Consider the following 14,615-nt stretch of genomic DNA (forward strand, 5'->3'; position numbering starts at 1 on the left):
CTCTGTTTCCCACCACCACCTGTTTCCAGTGCCTCTTCTTGCACCTCTAAAATGTTAAGGTAACTTTGATCTGCTCAATATTTCATAGTCTAGTTCCCTGCCTCCCAGCAGTCAAAACTAAAAGCCTTACAGGAAGACAGATGGGGAACTCTTCTGTTCTTGGAGATCACCAAAAAAGGCTACTTCAGTTTATCTTTCTCCCAACTCTGTCAAGCAAGAAGTTCATCCCTCGATTTAAGTTCACTGATGCAGCTTGAGCTTAGTATCAGTAAAAAGGTGGAAACTCTTTCACTGTGCTCTCTCCCAAATCTAGGCAGTGCCCTGAGCAGTATAACCAGCATGGCTGCATGAGTATGTCTGTCTCTACTTGTAACTATGGGATGCACAGGAATAATAAAAAGAAAGTTTTTATTCATTCTCTGACACACCTTTGTAGGGTATTCTGCACCACAGTGTCATTCTAATTTAGCTGAGACCACTACTTTTAGGTCTGCTTAAATATTCACATGGATAGATGGTCAGGAGGGAGGAGCCAAGATGGTGGCGTGAGTAGGGCAGTGGAAATCTCCTCCCAAAACCATATATATTTTTGAAAATACAACTATTCCTGAAAGAGAGGCCAGAAGATACAGCACAACAGTCAGGCTACATCTCCAAGAACTCAGCACCTCACGAAGGGGGTAAGATACAAGCCGTGGCTGGGTGGGACCCGAGTGCTCCCCCGACCCCAGCTCACTGGCGGGAGGAAAGGAGTCGGAGCGGGGAGGGAGAGGGAGCCCAGGACTGCTAAATAACCAGCCCTAGTCATCTGCACCGGGAGCACAGACACACAGTGCATGGTGTGCTGGATATTAGGGAAACGGAACAGTAAAACCTGTGAGTGGGTCCCTGCACCCAGCGCCCTTGGGACAAAAGAAAAGCAACTGCTTTTTGAAAGTCTTAAAGAGACAGGGGCTTCACAGCTGGATGGAACCATCCCAGCACACTCAGCCTAGCAGCTGGGAATCCCGGGGAATTTCAGGTGCTGCAGCCACCTGGGAGGCAATGCAGCTCTGAACCTCCTCACGGCAATAAACAGCCTCCCCTCCATTCCCCCTCCCAAACGGCCCCGCCACAGCAGGGAGCAGCCCGAGAGCGGCCGCACCTACAGCGGCCACCCAGAGCCTCCTTCGCAGTCGCCCGGGCCAGACTCAGACTCCCTGCCAGTGTGCAGCAGCCCAGCATAGACAGAGGAAGCCGGGACAGGGCAGGAAGGGTCGCCGTCCTCACAGGAGAGCACACCCAGTGCGCCTGCCTCTCCCCGCGGGGCTCTGGGCTGCCCCGACGGCTGGCCCGCCTGCGACGGCTCAGAAAATAAAACTGGAAGCTGCTTCCTGTGTGTGGGTAACTGGCACAGGCAGCGAAGAAGGGCAAGGTGCAGGAAGGGATGTTGTTCTCCCAGCTGACACATGCACCAACTGCCTACAATTACCTCTATCGCCATGAAAAGGCAGAAGAATGTGATCCAGTCAAGAATTACCCAGACAACCACTGAGAGGGAGCCTGAGGAGATAGATTTAACCAATCTTTCTGAAAAAGAATTCAAAATGTAGGTCATAACCATGCTGATGGACCTGCAGAGAAATATGCAAGAGCTAAAGGATCAAGTTAGGAGGGAGAATACAGAAATAAAAGAATCTCTGGAAGGACTTAAGAGCAGATTGGATGAGGTGTAAGAGGCCGTTAATGGAATAGAGATCAGAGGACAGGAACACAGAGAAGCGGATGCAGAGAGAGTTAAAAGGATCTCCAGGAATGAAAGAATATTAAGAGAATTGTGTGACCAAGCCAAACGGAACAATATTCACATTATAGGGGTACCAGAAGAAGAAGAGAGAGAAAAAGGGATAGAAAGAGTCTTTGAAGAAATAATTCCTGAAAACTTCCCCAAACTGGGGGAGGAAATAGTCACTCAGACCACGGAAGCACACAGATCTCCCAACACAAGGGACCCAAGGAGGATAACACCAAGACACATAATAATTAAAATGGCAAAGATCAAGGACAAGGACAGAGTATTAAAGGCAGCCAGAGAGAGAAAAAAGGTCACCTACAAAGGAAAACCCATCAGGCTATCATCAGACTTCTCAACAGAAACCTTACAGGCCAGAAGAGAATGGCATGATATATTTAATGCAATGAAACAGAAGGGCCTTGAACCAAGAATACTGTATCCAGCACGATTATCATTAAAATAAAAGGAGGGATTAAACAATTCCCAGACAAGCAAAAGTTGAGGGAATCTGCCTCCCACAAACAACCTCTACAGGATATTTTAAAGGGACTGCTCTAGATGCAAGCACTCCTAAGGCTAAATAGATGTCTCCAGAGAAAATAAAATCACAGCAAAGAAAGCAGACCAAACAAATACTAACTAAAGGCAAAAAATAAAATCAACTACTTGCAAAAGCAGTCAAAGGAAACACAAAAGAGTACAGAATAAAACACCTAACATATAAAGAATGGAGGAGGAGGAATAAGAAGGGAGAGAAATAAAGAATCATCAGACTGTGTCTATAATAGCTTAATAAGCGAGTTAAGTTAGACACTTAGATAGTAAAGAAGCTACCCTTGAACCTTTGGTAACCATGAATCTAAAGCCTGCAATGGCAATCAGTACATATCTTTCAATAATCACCCTAAATGTAAATGGACTGAATGCACCAATCAAAAGACACAGAGTAATAGAATGGATAAAAAAGCAAGACCCATCTATATGCTGCTTACAAGAGACCAACCTCAAACCCAAAGACATACACAGACTAAAAGTCAAGGGATGGAAAAAGATATTTCATGCAAACAATAGGGAGAAAAAAGCAGGTGTTGCAGTACTTGTATCAGACGAAATAGACTTCAAAACAAAGAAAGTAACAAGAGATAAAGAAGGACATTACATAATGATAAAGGGGGCAGTCCAACAAGAGGATATAACCATTATAAATATCTATGCACCCAACACAGGGGCACCGACATATGTGAAACAAATACTAACAGAATTAAAGGAGGAAATAGAATACAATGCATTCAATTTATCAGACTTCAACACACCACTCACTCCAAAGGACAGATCCACCAGACAGAAAATAAGTAAGGACACAGAGTCACTGAACAACACACCTAACAGACATCTACAGAACTCTACCACCCAAAAGCACCAGGAAACACATTCTTCTCAAGTGCACATGGAACATTTTCCAGAATAGACCACATACTAGGCCACAAAAAGAGCCTCAGTAAATTCCAAAAGACTGAAATTTTATCAACCAACTTCTCAGACCACAAAGATATAATACTAGAAATAAATTGTACAAAGAAAACAAAAAGGCTCACAAACACGTGGAGGTTTAATAACATGCTCCTAAATCATCAATGGATCAATGACCAAAATAATATAGAGATCAAGCAATATATGGAGTCAAATGACAACAACAGCACAAAGCCCCAACTTCTGTGGGATGCAGCAAAAGCAGTCTTAAGAGGAAAGTATATAGCAATCCAAGCATATTTAAAAAAGGAAGAACAATCCCAAATGAATGGTCTAATGTCACAATAATCGAAATCGGAAAAAGAACAAATGAGGCCTAAGGTCAGCAGAAGGAGGGACATAATAAAGATCAGAGAAGAAATAAATAAAATTGAGAAGAATAAAACAATAGCAAAAATCAATGAAACCAAGAGCTGGTTCTTCGAGAAAATAAACAAAATAGATAAGCCTCTAGCCAGACTTATTAAGAAGAAAAGAGAGTCAACACAAATCAACAGTATCAGAAACGAGAAAGGAAAAATCACGAAGGACCCCACAGAAATACAAAGAATTATTAGAGAATACTATGAAAACCTATATGCTAACAAGCTGGGAAACCTAGGAGAAATGGACAACTTCCTAGAAAAATACAACCTTCCACGACTGACCCAGAAAGAAACAAAATCTAAACAGACCAATTACCAGCAACGAAATTGAAGCGGTAATCAAAAAACTACCAAAGAACAAAACCCCCGGGCCAGATGGATTTACCTCGGAATTTTATCAGACATACAGGGAAGACATAATACCCATTCTCCTTAGAGTTTTCCAAAAAATAGAGGAGGAGAGGATACTCCCAAACTCATTCTATGAAGCTAACATCACCCTAATACCAAAACCAGGCAAAGACCCCACCAAAAAAGAAAACTACAGACCAATATCCCTGATGAACGTAGATGCAAAAATACTCAACAAAATATTAGCAAACCGAATTCAAAAATACATCAAAAGGATCATACACCATGACCAAGTGGGATTCATCCCAGAGATGCAAGGATGGTACAACATTCGAAAGTCCATCAACATCATCCACCACATCAACAAAAAGAAAGACAAAAACCACATGATCATCTCCATAGATCCTGAAAAAGCATTTGACAAAGTTCAACATCCATTCATGATAAAAACTCTCAGCAAAATGGGAATAGAGGGCAAGTACCTCAACATAATAAAGGCTATCTATGATAAACCCACAGTCAACATTATATTGAACAGCGAGAAGCTGAAAGCATTTCCTCTGAGATCGGGAACTAGACAGGGATGCCCACTCTCCCCACTGTTATTTAACATAGTACTGGAGGTCCTAGCCATGGCAATCAGACAAAACAAAGAAATACAAGGAATCCAGATTGGTAAAGAAGAAGTTAAACTGTCACTATTTGCAGATGACATGATACTGTACATAAAACACCCTAAAGACTCCACCCCAAAACTACTAGAACTGATATTGGAATACAGCAAAGTTGCAGGATACAAAATCAACACACAGAAATCTGTGGCTTTCCTATACACTAACAATGAACCAACAGAAAGAGAAATCAGGAAAACAACTCCATTCACAATTGCATCAAAAAAAAAAATACCTAGGAATAAACCTAACCAAAGAAGTGAAAGACTTATACTCTGAAAACTACAAGTCACTCTTAAGAGAAATTAAAGGGGACACTAACAGATGGAAACTCATCCCATGCTCGTGGCTAGGAAGAATTAATATCGTTAAAATGGCCATCCTGCCCAAAGCAATACACAGATTTGATGCAATCCCTATGAAACTACCAGCAACATTCTTCAATGAACTGGAACAAATAATTCAAAAATTCATATGGAAACACCAAAGACCCCAAATAGCCAAAGCAATCCTGAGAAAGAAGAATAAAGTAGGGGGGATCTCACTCCCCAACTTCAAGCTCTACTATAAAGCCATAGTAATCAAGACAATTTGGTACTGGCACAAGAGCAGAGCCACAGATCAATGGAATAGACTAGAGAATCCAGACATTAACCCAGACATATATGGTCAATTAATATTTGATAAAGGAGCCGTGGACATACAATGGCGAAATGACAGTCTCTTCAACAGATGGTGCTGGCAAAATTGGACAGCTACATGTAGGAGAATGAAACTGGACCATTGTCTAACCCCATATACAAAAGTAAACTCAAAATGGATCAAAGACCTGAATGTAAGTCATGAAACCATTAAACTCTTGGAAGAAAACATAGGCAAAAACCTCTTAGACATAAACATGAGTGACCTCTTCTTGAACATATCTCCCCGGACAAGGAAAACAACAGCAAAAAAGAATAAGTGGGACTATATTAAGCAGAAAAGCTTCTGTACAGCAAAAGACACCATCAATAGAATAAACAGGAACCCTACAGTATGGGAGAATATATTAGAAAATGACACATCCGATAAAGGCTTGACGTCCAGAATATATAAAGAGCTCACATGCCTCAACAAACAAAAAACAAATAATCCAATTAAAAAATGGGCAGAGGAACTGAACAGACAGTTCTCCAAAAAAGAAATACAGATGGCCAACAGACACATGAAAAGATGCTCCACATCGCTAATTATCAGAGAAATGCAATTAAAACTACAATGAGGTATCACCTCACACCAGTAAGGATGGCTGCCATCCAAAAGACAAACAACAACAAATGTTGGCGAGGCTGTGGAGAAAGGGGAACCCTCCTACACTGCTGGCGGGAATGTAAGTTAGTTCAACCATTGTGGAAAGCAGTATGGAGGTACAACAAAATGCTCAAAACAGACCTACCATTTGACCCAGGAATTGCACTCCTAGGAATTTACCCTAAGAATGCAGCAATCAAGTATGAGAAAGATCAGTGCACCCCTATGTTTATCGCAGCACTATTTACAATAGCCAAGAATTGGAAGCAACCTAAATGTCCATCGATAGATGAATGGATAAAGAAGATGTGGTACATATACACAATGGAATACTACTCAGCCATAAGAAAAGGGCAAATCCAACCATTTGCAGCAACATGGATGGAGCTGGAGGGTATTATGCTCAGTGAAACAAGCCAAGCGGAGAAAGAGAAATATCAAATGATTTCACTTATCTGTGGAATATAAGAACAAAGGAGAAACTCAAGGAACAAAACAGCAGCAGAATCACAGAACTCAAGAATGGACTAACAGGTACCAAAGGGAAAGGGACTGGGGAGGATGGGTGGGTATGGAGGGATAAGGGGGGGAGAAGTAGGGGGGTATTAAGATTAGCATGCATGGGGGTGTAGGAGAAAAGGGAGGGCTGTACAACACAGAGAAGGCAAGTAGGGATTCTACAACATTTTGCTATGCTGATGGACAGTGACTGTAAAGGGGTTTATAGGGGGGACCTGGTATAGGGGAGAGCCTAGTAAACATAATATTCGTCATGTAAGTGTAGATTAGTGATACCAAAAAAAAAAAAAAAAAGGGCAGTTCCTGTGTGGTAACCTCCAATGTGTTCTACACAAGAGTATAAAGGGCATATAAAAGTGTAGGCAAAGGGTCTGTTTGTGTTTATACAGAGGATCAAAGCCTAAATGGGCTACCCCGAAAATGAACTAAGATACGATATGAAAAAGAACTTCCAACATCAGCACTCTCTGGAAGACTCATGCCAGAAGATGATCATCAAAAAACCCAACAAAGATCCACGCACTGCTACAGCTGTAGATGCACTCATCCCACCAGTTCCTGGACTTGCCATGGGAATGAGGAAGGAGATATCTAGCTGGCCTGTGCATACAGTAAAACAACAAATTTGACTGGATCTATACTGTTGGAACTCAACCAAGAATTAGGAGAAGTGCAAATTGTAGCGCTCCAAAATCTTACAACTACAGACTATTTACTGTTAAAAGAACATAAGGGATGTGAACATTCCCCAGGAATGGGTTGTTTTAATTTGTCTGATTTCTCTCAGACTGTTCAAGTTCAGTTGGACAATATCCACCATATCATAGATAAGTTTTCACAAATGCCTAAGGTGCCTAACTGGTTTTCTTGATTTCACTGGAGATGGCTGGTAATTACAGGTATGCTTTGGTTATGTAACTATACTCCTATTATGTTAATGTGTGTGCGCAATTTAAGTAGTAGCTTAAAACCTATACATGCTGAAGTTACTCTACAAGAAGATATGTCAAAGAAATAATCAATCTTCCCATGTTTTCTGCCGCCTGCTACTTCTATAGCTTTTCTTCTTCCTTCCTAATTACAACCCTTAAATAGAATTCGTGCCTCATATCAAATTTACCGAGTATCATAATTCTTCCAAGTGGTAACGATACCTCAAGACAAATGCTGGGCATAGAAGCTACAGGGCATAAATATGCAAAGAAATAAAAAGCTAACCATTTCAAACAATAAGGCTTCTCTCTCACTTACCAACTTTTCATTTCCCTGTATGGCCCTGGAAGATGACTGGTTAGCCAGAGACGGGTAAGATTCCTCAAGGAAGGAACAACCTAAGACAGGCACAGTCGCAGGGGGGTCATCAGGTGAGAAATTGGGGATCAACAGAGGTGAGGCTTAGAACCTCACCCTCCCTGTTCTGAGAGAAATCTTCTGCATACGTGGATGTTTTATTGCCCTTGTCTAGCTTGGATTAACACATAGTCTACAGGCACACACCTGATCATCTACGTTTGCTCTCTTACAACACTAAACTATGTTTTCTACCTTTATCTTGTATCTACCTACCACTTCAGCATTTTATTAAAAATAATAATAATAAAGAGAGAAATGTGGTATCCACATATAAATTAAGTATAAAAATCAAATGAGTATTCATATTTGAACTGACTGTTTATAGTTCATAATGCATGAGCAAAACCGAAGGTTTCTGTGATGGCTGCCCTTGTACTGTTCACCATGTAAGAACTTATTCACTATGTAAGAATTTGTTCTCCATGTAAGAACTTGTTTTTTATGCCTCAGAAGATTGGAGACTGATGAAAATTAGGCTTTGGGTGGATTAATGATTGTGCATTGAGCACTGACTCCCCTATACAGAATTTTATTGTTGTTAACAACCATTTGATCAATAAATATGAGAGATGCCCTCACAAAAAAAAAAAAAAAAGTACACACTTCCAATGGTAAAATAATAAGTAACCGGGATGTAATGAGTATAGTCAAGATATTCTAACAGCTTGGTATGGTGATAGCTGGTACCTAGAATTGTCATGTATATAAATGTTGAATCACTATGTTGTACACCTGAAACTAATGTAATGTAATACTGTGTGTCAACTACCCTTCAATAAAAAATAATTATCTATAAAAAAAAAAAAAAGACATAATAAAACATAGTTTGGGGAGAAAACTGCTTTAATATGTTACATATTTTTGTAGTCATCAGAGAGCTCAAATACCAACTGCTTGGTTCCAAACAAGACACCTGGAAACTCTACGGCTGACTCTTTCCCCAGGCAATGAAAGGCTGTACTTCAAAAGCTAATGCTTCCTAACAGAACTTCCAGCAAATTACTATTTCTGGCCCAAGGATTCACTCTGCTTTAAGCTCCTTTGCTGATTTGCTTATTTGTAGTAGACACTCACTATTAGTGTCTGTAGTTCAGCCTTGACCAATCTTACCTTCACTCAGAGGAATTCATGCCTGCTAGTTTCATTTTACATTCAAAGTAAATTTAAACATGTATTATTATGAAATTTTAGGAAAAACAAATATTAATAAGTACCTACAACAATAAATCTTATTTTGCTTCAAAAAAAAAAAAAAAAGCTCAAAATAGAAATACCATTTGACCCAGGAATTCCACTTCTAGGGATTTACCTTAAGAATGCAGCAGCCCAGTTTGAAAAAGACATATGTACCCCTAAGTTTATTGCAGCACTATTTACAATAGCCATGAAATGGAAGCAACCTAAGTGTCCATCAGTAGATGAATGGATAAAGAAGATATGGTACATACACACAATGGAATCTTATTCAGCCATAAGAAGAAAACAAATCCTACCATTTGCAACAATGGATGGAGTTGGGTATTATGCTCAGTGAAATAAGCCATGCGGAGAAATACGAGTACCAAATGATTTCACTCGTCTGTGGAGTATAAGAACAAAGAAAAAACTGAAGGAATAAAACAGGAGCAGACTCACAGAACCCAAGAATGGACTAACAGTTACCAAAGGGAAAGGGACTGGGAAGGATGGGCGGGAAGGGAGGGATAAGGGGGGGGGGAAAGAAAGGGGGCATTATGATTGGCATCTATAATGTTGGTGGGGGGCACAGGGAGGGCTGCATAGCACAGAGAAGACAAATACTGATTCTACAGCATCTTACTATGCTGATGGACAGTGATTGTAATGGGGTTTGTGGTGGGGGACTTGGTGATGGGGGAGTCTAGTAAACATAATGTTCTTCATGTAATTGTAGGTTAATGATACCAAAAAAAAAATTCACATGACAGCTTCAATTGTTTCATAAAACCAACTTACTTTTTTTCCTCAATGTCTCTATGCTTGGCCCATCTTTTCCTTTCCCTCTTTTCCAGAGATTTCTAATTCACTAAAAGCTCCTAAAAATCCACCATTCAAAACTTCCAAGGAAATGGCGTTCCAACATTCCCCCATATACAGCATCTCAGATCTCACTAGGAAATGCAGATGACTGCCTCAACTGCTCACAACTGGGATTATGACTGGCACCAGGAAGGGAGGTAAGGATACTATTATTTCTTATATACCAGGGCACAGCTAGGAATTCCGCAGTAGAGTGAGTATTCAGGGGGCTTACCCACTGAACAGAGAGTCCCCATTTGGCAGCCTTTCCTCCCTATGAAATAAGACATTGTCAAGAGGTGCAGGAAAACCAGACTCCTCTCTTATATAGGCAGCTCTGCCACTAGAAACTACCAAACTGAAGTTGAACCTCCCTTGGCCTCTCTGAGCCTCTGAGACTGCCTACAGCTGAAGCAAGCCATTGGGGGAAGGAGGTGTTGAAAGGAATTTAGGCTGTCTTGGCAATTTAGACAAGAAATAGGAATGGGATTCTCTAAAACCTAAATCCAGAAATGCTCCTAAACATCAATTTATTTTCAGATGTAAAGAAAATACTACTTTGATAAGTGAATCATTCTAATAAAGTGAAAGGCCTAGAAAGTAAAAGAGAAAAGGAAGGAGCAGATCCTATATTCATCACTCTTCCTGTTTTAAGTCAGAGAACAAGAGAAGTAAGAGAAGAAAAGCCAAACTTTTAATATCAAATGACTCCTCTGGCCCTCAAGGACCTTCAAATAACTGAAGCTCCACATTTCACACTGGAGCCTAAACTGGACTTCCAGTTAGACTGGAAGGGAACCAGAGGCCTTCTCTGCTCCAGCCTAGCAGCTGGCTTCCAGGAAGAGACGGTGGAATGGGGGAGTGCAGCCGATTGACTGGGCTCCACAGCTTATGTCTGGGCAATGTAGGGAATCCTCCTCTGAGCATCAGAGGGGTTGTTCAGGGCAAGGCAGAGCAGAGCAGCAGCTGTAGAGGACAGAGAGGGTATACATGTACGTGTTCTGTGTGACTGAGCATTTAAATAAATGTCTGCAAGAGGACTTTGGAGGGAAGGGATGCTATCACTTGACCTGGCTTCCCACTTATCATCTTCAAAGATTCTAGGCAAACAATCCTTCACTGGCCTTCACTAAAGGACTTACTGGATTAGACTTGGCTAGGATAAGATGGCAAAGAGGCACAAATCAATCCCCTTGACCAATTAATCACCATTCCCTTCTCTGAATCCTTTTCCATGGGGTAGATAAATATGGACTAGTTCAGACTGATCCTCATGTTTTTACATGTTCCTGTATTTCTGTAGAATGAATGGCCTTTAACAGATATCTGATTTAGTGCCTCCAAGCAGACAGGGGAGCTCAATTTTCTTCCTCCTTTTAAAAGACCCCTTTGAGATGGATCATGTGAAGTGGAAAAAAGGATAGTGTATCTTTATTCTACAAGGTGGGTAGTTAAGAGAGACTGTTTAAAAGTTAATGGAAAAGAAAGGGAGGTTCAAATATGTTATTTAAAGTTCCACAGGCTTCCAGTGGAAATAAAAATGATATAAACAAGAGGTGTAAATCTTCTAAAAGCTAAATCCTCTTTTGTAACAGTAAGTCAATAAATAGAGGCGCAATAATTTTATCTAAAGCTATTGTGATAACTTTCAGAAATAAACACTGAGGTAATTAAGAGGCTAACTCTGTGGGAGTTAAGAGTAAGGATGAATGGAAAGGGACTTGATTGTCATCATAAATCCTTAAGTACCATTGGATTTGTTATCAAGGCACATATGACTCTAATAATAATTTTTTAAAAGATGCTGCTTTTCAAGAGACTCCCCATCATGATAGGCTGCCTGTTCTGCTGTTAAGAAGTTCTTCCTCATGTCTTAAGATCTAACTCAGTGGTTAAGGTGGTGACTGAGAACTACTTTTTCTTCTAGAAGAACCTCAGGGCTAAGCAGTCAAGCAGGTTCAAGGCCTAGCAAGAAACACATAAATACTTACCCAAAACTGGGGCAGGGAATGGGGGAGCATCAGGGGAGAGGGCATTCTCAAGCTACTAGAGAAAGGGTAGGGAGGACAGTGGTCTAAGGGTAGTTAAGTCAATATTGAATCAGGCTGAGAATTCTCTGTGCAAACCCATGGGGCTGGTATAAGCAGATTCCAGCCAGATAGCCCAAGCCAGCTGTGGGAGCCCCTGGTGAAACTGACAGATGGCAGAGAAAGCAACCTGTTTGCTCACCTCTCCCTGAACTATTTCTCCCTGTTGCATGCCCCAAATGTGCTTGGACTGGGTCGCTAGCCTCACGCCAATTACTGAAAGGTTCCTCCCAAACTTCTTCCCCAAATCAAAGGATCTCAATTTGCTGCTTTGGATGGTGTTCAGCAAACATGTTCTTATGCAGTGTGGACCCAGCTGAGAAGAAAGCAGAGAAACTAGGAGAAACGATTTCTCTTTAGGTTTGCTTCCAAGGAGTGAAGCTGCTCCTAAAAAGGGGGATTATGAGGAGATTACACTCTGGCTAGCAAACAAGGAAGGAGACGAGGGAGAAGTGGGATAAGATTGCATGATTACTTTTAAATAGGCCTAGAGTCGGAAGATGAATGAAACTTCACAAGCACTCTTCATTAACATGGGCTAAAAGAAAGACATGGTGTAAAAGACAGCAACTAGTTTCCCAACTCCAAGTTCTTTTCCAGCCAGCTTCCTCAAAGGGCTTTCCTACAAACAAATTTTCCACCTATAGAATCTGGGAGTTAGGGAACAAGTACAACAGGCACAGCACAGGTGGTCAGGAACTTAATGCAGTGGGGAAAAAAGCAAGGCAAAGAAACAGGTCTGGAGCTTGTCTTTCAAACTGACTTACTCCCATGGTTGTAGACTAGAAAGACCCAGCAGAGAGACCAAGATGAAGGAAAATTCTCAGGACAACTAAATCACTATTAAAAAATACTTTTGTCTGAGGAACCCAGAATGTTTTGTAAACAAGTTAACCCAAGTTTAATTCCCCCCACCCTCAACTCACATCCTGCTATTAGCCTATTACTACACTAATGCCTATAGAGTGGGCCATTTTCCCGAAAAGGTCACCCTAGAGGTCAAGTGAGGAAGTTACAGAAGTCATGATTCTGAATGTACAAGCTCTTTCCTTTTCCCAGTTAACTCTCCACCATCACCCCAGGCCTAAGCTGTTATGGAATCAACCAAAACTGTTCTAGTAAACAGCAAACTGACTCCTCTTATATCTGGAGAAGGGTGGAAAACACTATTCTTTAAGACAAGCCTAAAATTAAATAATCCGAAGCAAAATTTCTCACAACCGCTTTCAGTTTCCATGCGGGCCTATTCTTCCCTGATAGTGGCTGATCATGAGTAATCAACAAAGTGTAATCTAATAGGGATTTCTTACTTGCTCCATCTTTCAGAAACACCCTTCTGTCCAGAAAAACCTGAGGCTCCCCCTCCTCCTAACACTCTTCTTAGTTCAGCTGATCATGAAATAGTGGCATGTATAGATAGTGTGACAGAGAACACATAAAAAGACCACAGGGAAAACAGAACCAAGTATCACAAGGATCAGCAAAATCCTTGAAACTTGGAGTAGGCGTCAAAGTTGGAAATCCTGAAGAGGGAGGGGCACTGTCATCTTTTCTATAGAAACAAACCTCTAGAGGTTGGGGGAGGGAAGGGAAGCTAAAGAGAAGTTACAGGGATCATAAGGGACTCCAGTGAAGAAGGATAAGGATTACTTGGGGAATGATGATTCCTTAAGGAGCGGGGAACAGGCAATTCTTGGAAGCGAGGAATGGGTGGGAGGCGGTGAGATAATGGAATCAACATCAGAGGAAAAAAGGGCCACGCTCAGGGAAATGGGAACCCAGCACAGAGACAACGGAGGAAAGGGGCAAGACAGGAAAAGGGATAAAGACGGAGACTATGGGAAAGGTTTGGGACAGGAACACAGACGACGAGGAAGGACAGGCAAGACTGGGCATTATAAAAGGCGTCCTGATGTAGAGAGGTTCAAGACTTAGACAGTAATTCGGGACGGAGGCCACAGGGATAAGAAGGAGGTAGGGGGGAGTCCCCGGGGCAGAGGGAGGAGCTAAACAGAAGAGGAAGCCAAAAAACAGAGGAGGACCCTAGGATTGAGAGGAAAGGGTGAAGGGACCCGTGGTGCAGCTGCCACCGGGAGGGCAGTTTTGTAGTGGAAACCAGCTGTGGTGATGGGGCGAGGCTGTGCGGGACAGAGTGGGAGAAGGACGCTCCCACATACATAGGGCTTGGGAACCTCACGGCGTAGGAGTCGCTTACCTCCGGGGGGCCCCCACGGAGGGGGTACGGGCGGTCGGGGTCGGGCTACCGACACCGATGCCTCAGCAGCAGCGGCTGCTCCCTAAATCCATTGGCCGCCTGCGCTTCCCTGACAGCGGCCGCGGCAGAGGCACCAGGCCCCGGCGAAGGGGCTGCCCTCGGCGCCGCCTGAGGGGGCCTTCGCGCTGCCTCAAGTTTGCCTCGGCTGCACAATCCTCTTCCTCTACACAGCCACGACCAAAAGAAATAGAAGAAAAAAAAAATCCCCAGCCGGGCTCTATTCTTCTGAGTCCAAGCCCTCTTGGGATATGTCTTCCGGCTTCTCCGACGCTCTGGACCCTATGGTTCCTACAGTAATCTAAGGAGTCGAGTGAGCTGCCTGGAACATGCCTGTTTAAAAATAGAAGGGGGCGGGGAGAAGAC

At 42.1% G+C, this 14,615-nt stretch overlaps 1 protein-coding gene across 4 annotated transcripts in view; it reads right to left on the bottom strand.

Annotated features, from left to right (window-relative positions):
• PI4KB (phosphatidylinositol 4-kinase beta) overlaps positions 1–14,615 on the bottom strand; it is a 34,719-nt gene that overhangs the window by 19,561 nt on the left and 543 nt on the right. For all 4 annotated transcript variants that reach the window (XM_057500734.1, XM_057500732.1, XM_057500733.1 and 1 more), the window contains exon 2: positions 14,193–14,582. The gene's annotated coding sequence lies outside the window, so the exon portion shown is untranslated. The remainder of the gene's footprint in view (positions 1–14,192; positions 14,583–14,615) is intronic.

The sequence above is a fragment of the Manis pentadactyla genome, chromosome 4 (genome assembly GCF_030020395.1).
Source record: "Manis pentadactyla isolate mManPen7 chromosome 4, mManPen7.hap1, whole genome shotgun sequence".
NCBI classification, from domain to species: domain Eukaryota; kingdom Metazoa; phylum Chordata; class Mammalia; order Pholidota; family Manidae; genus Manis; species Manis pentadactyla.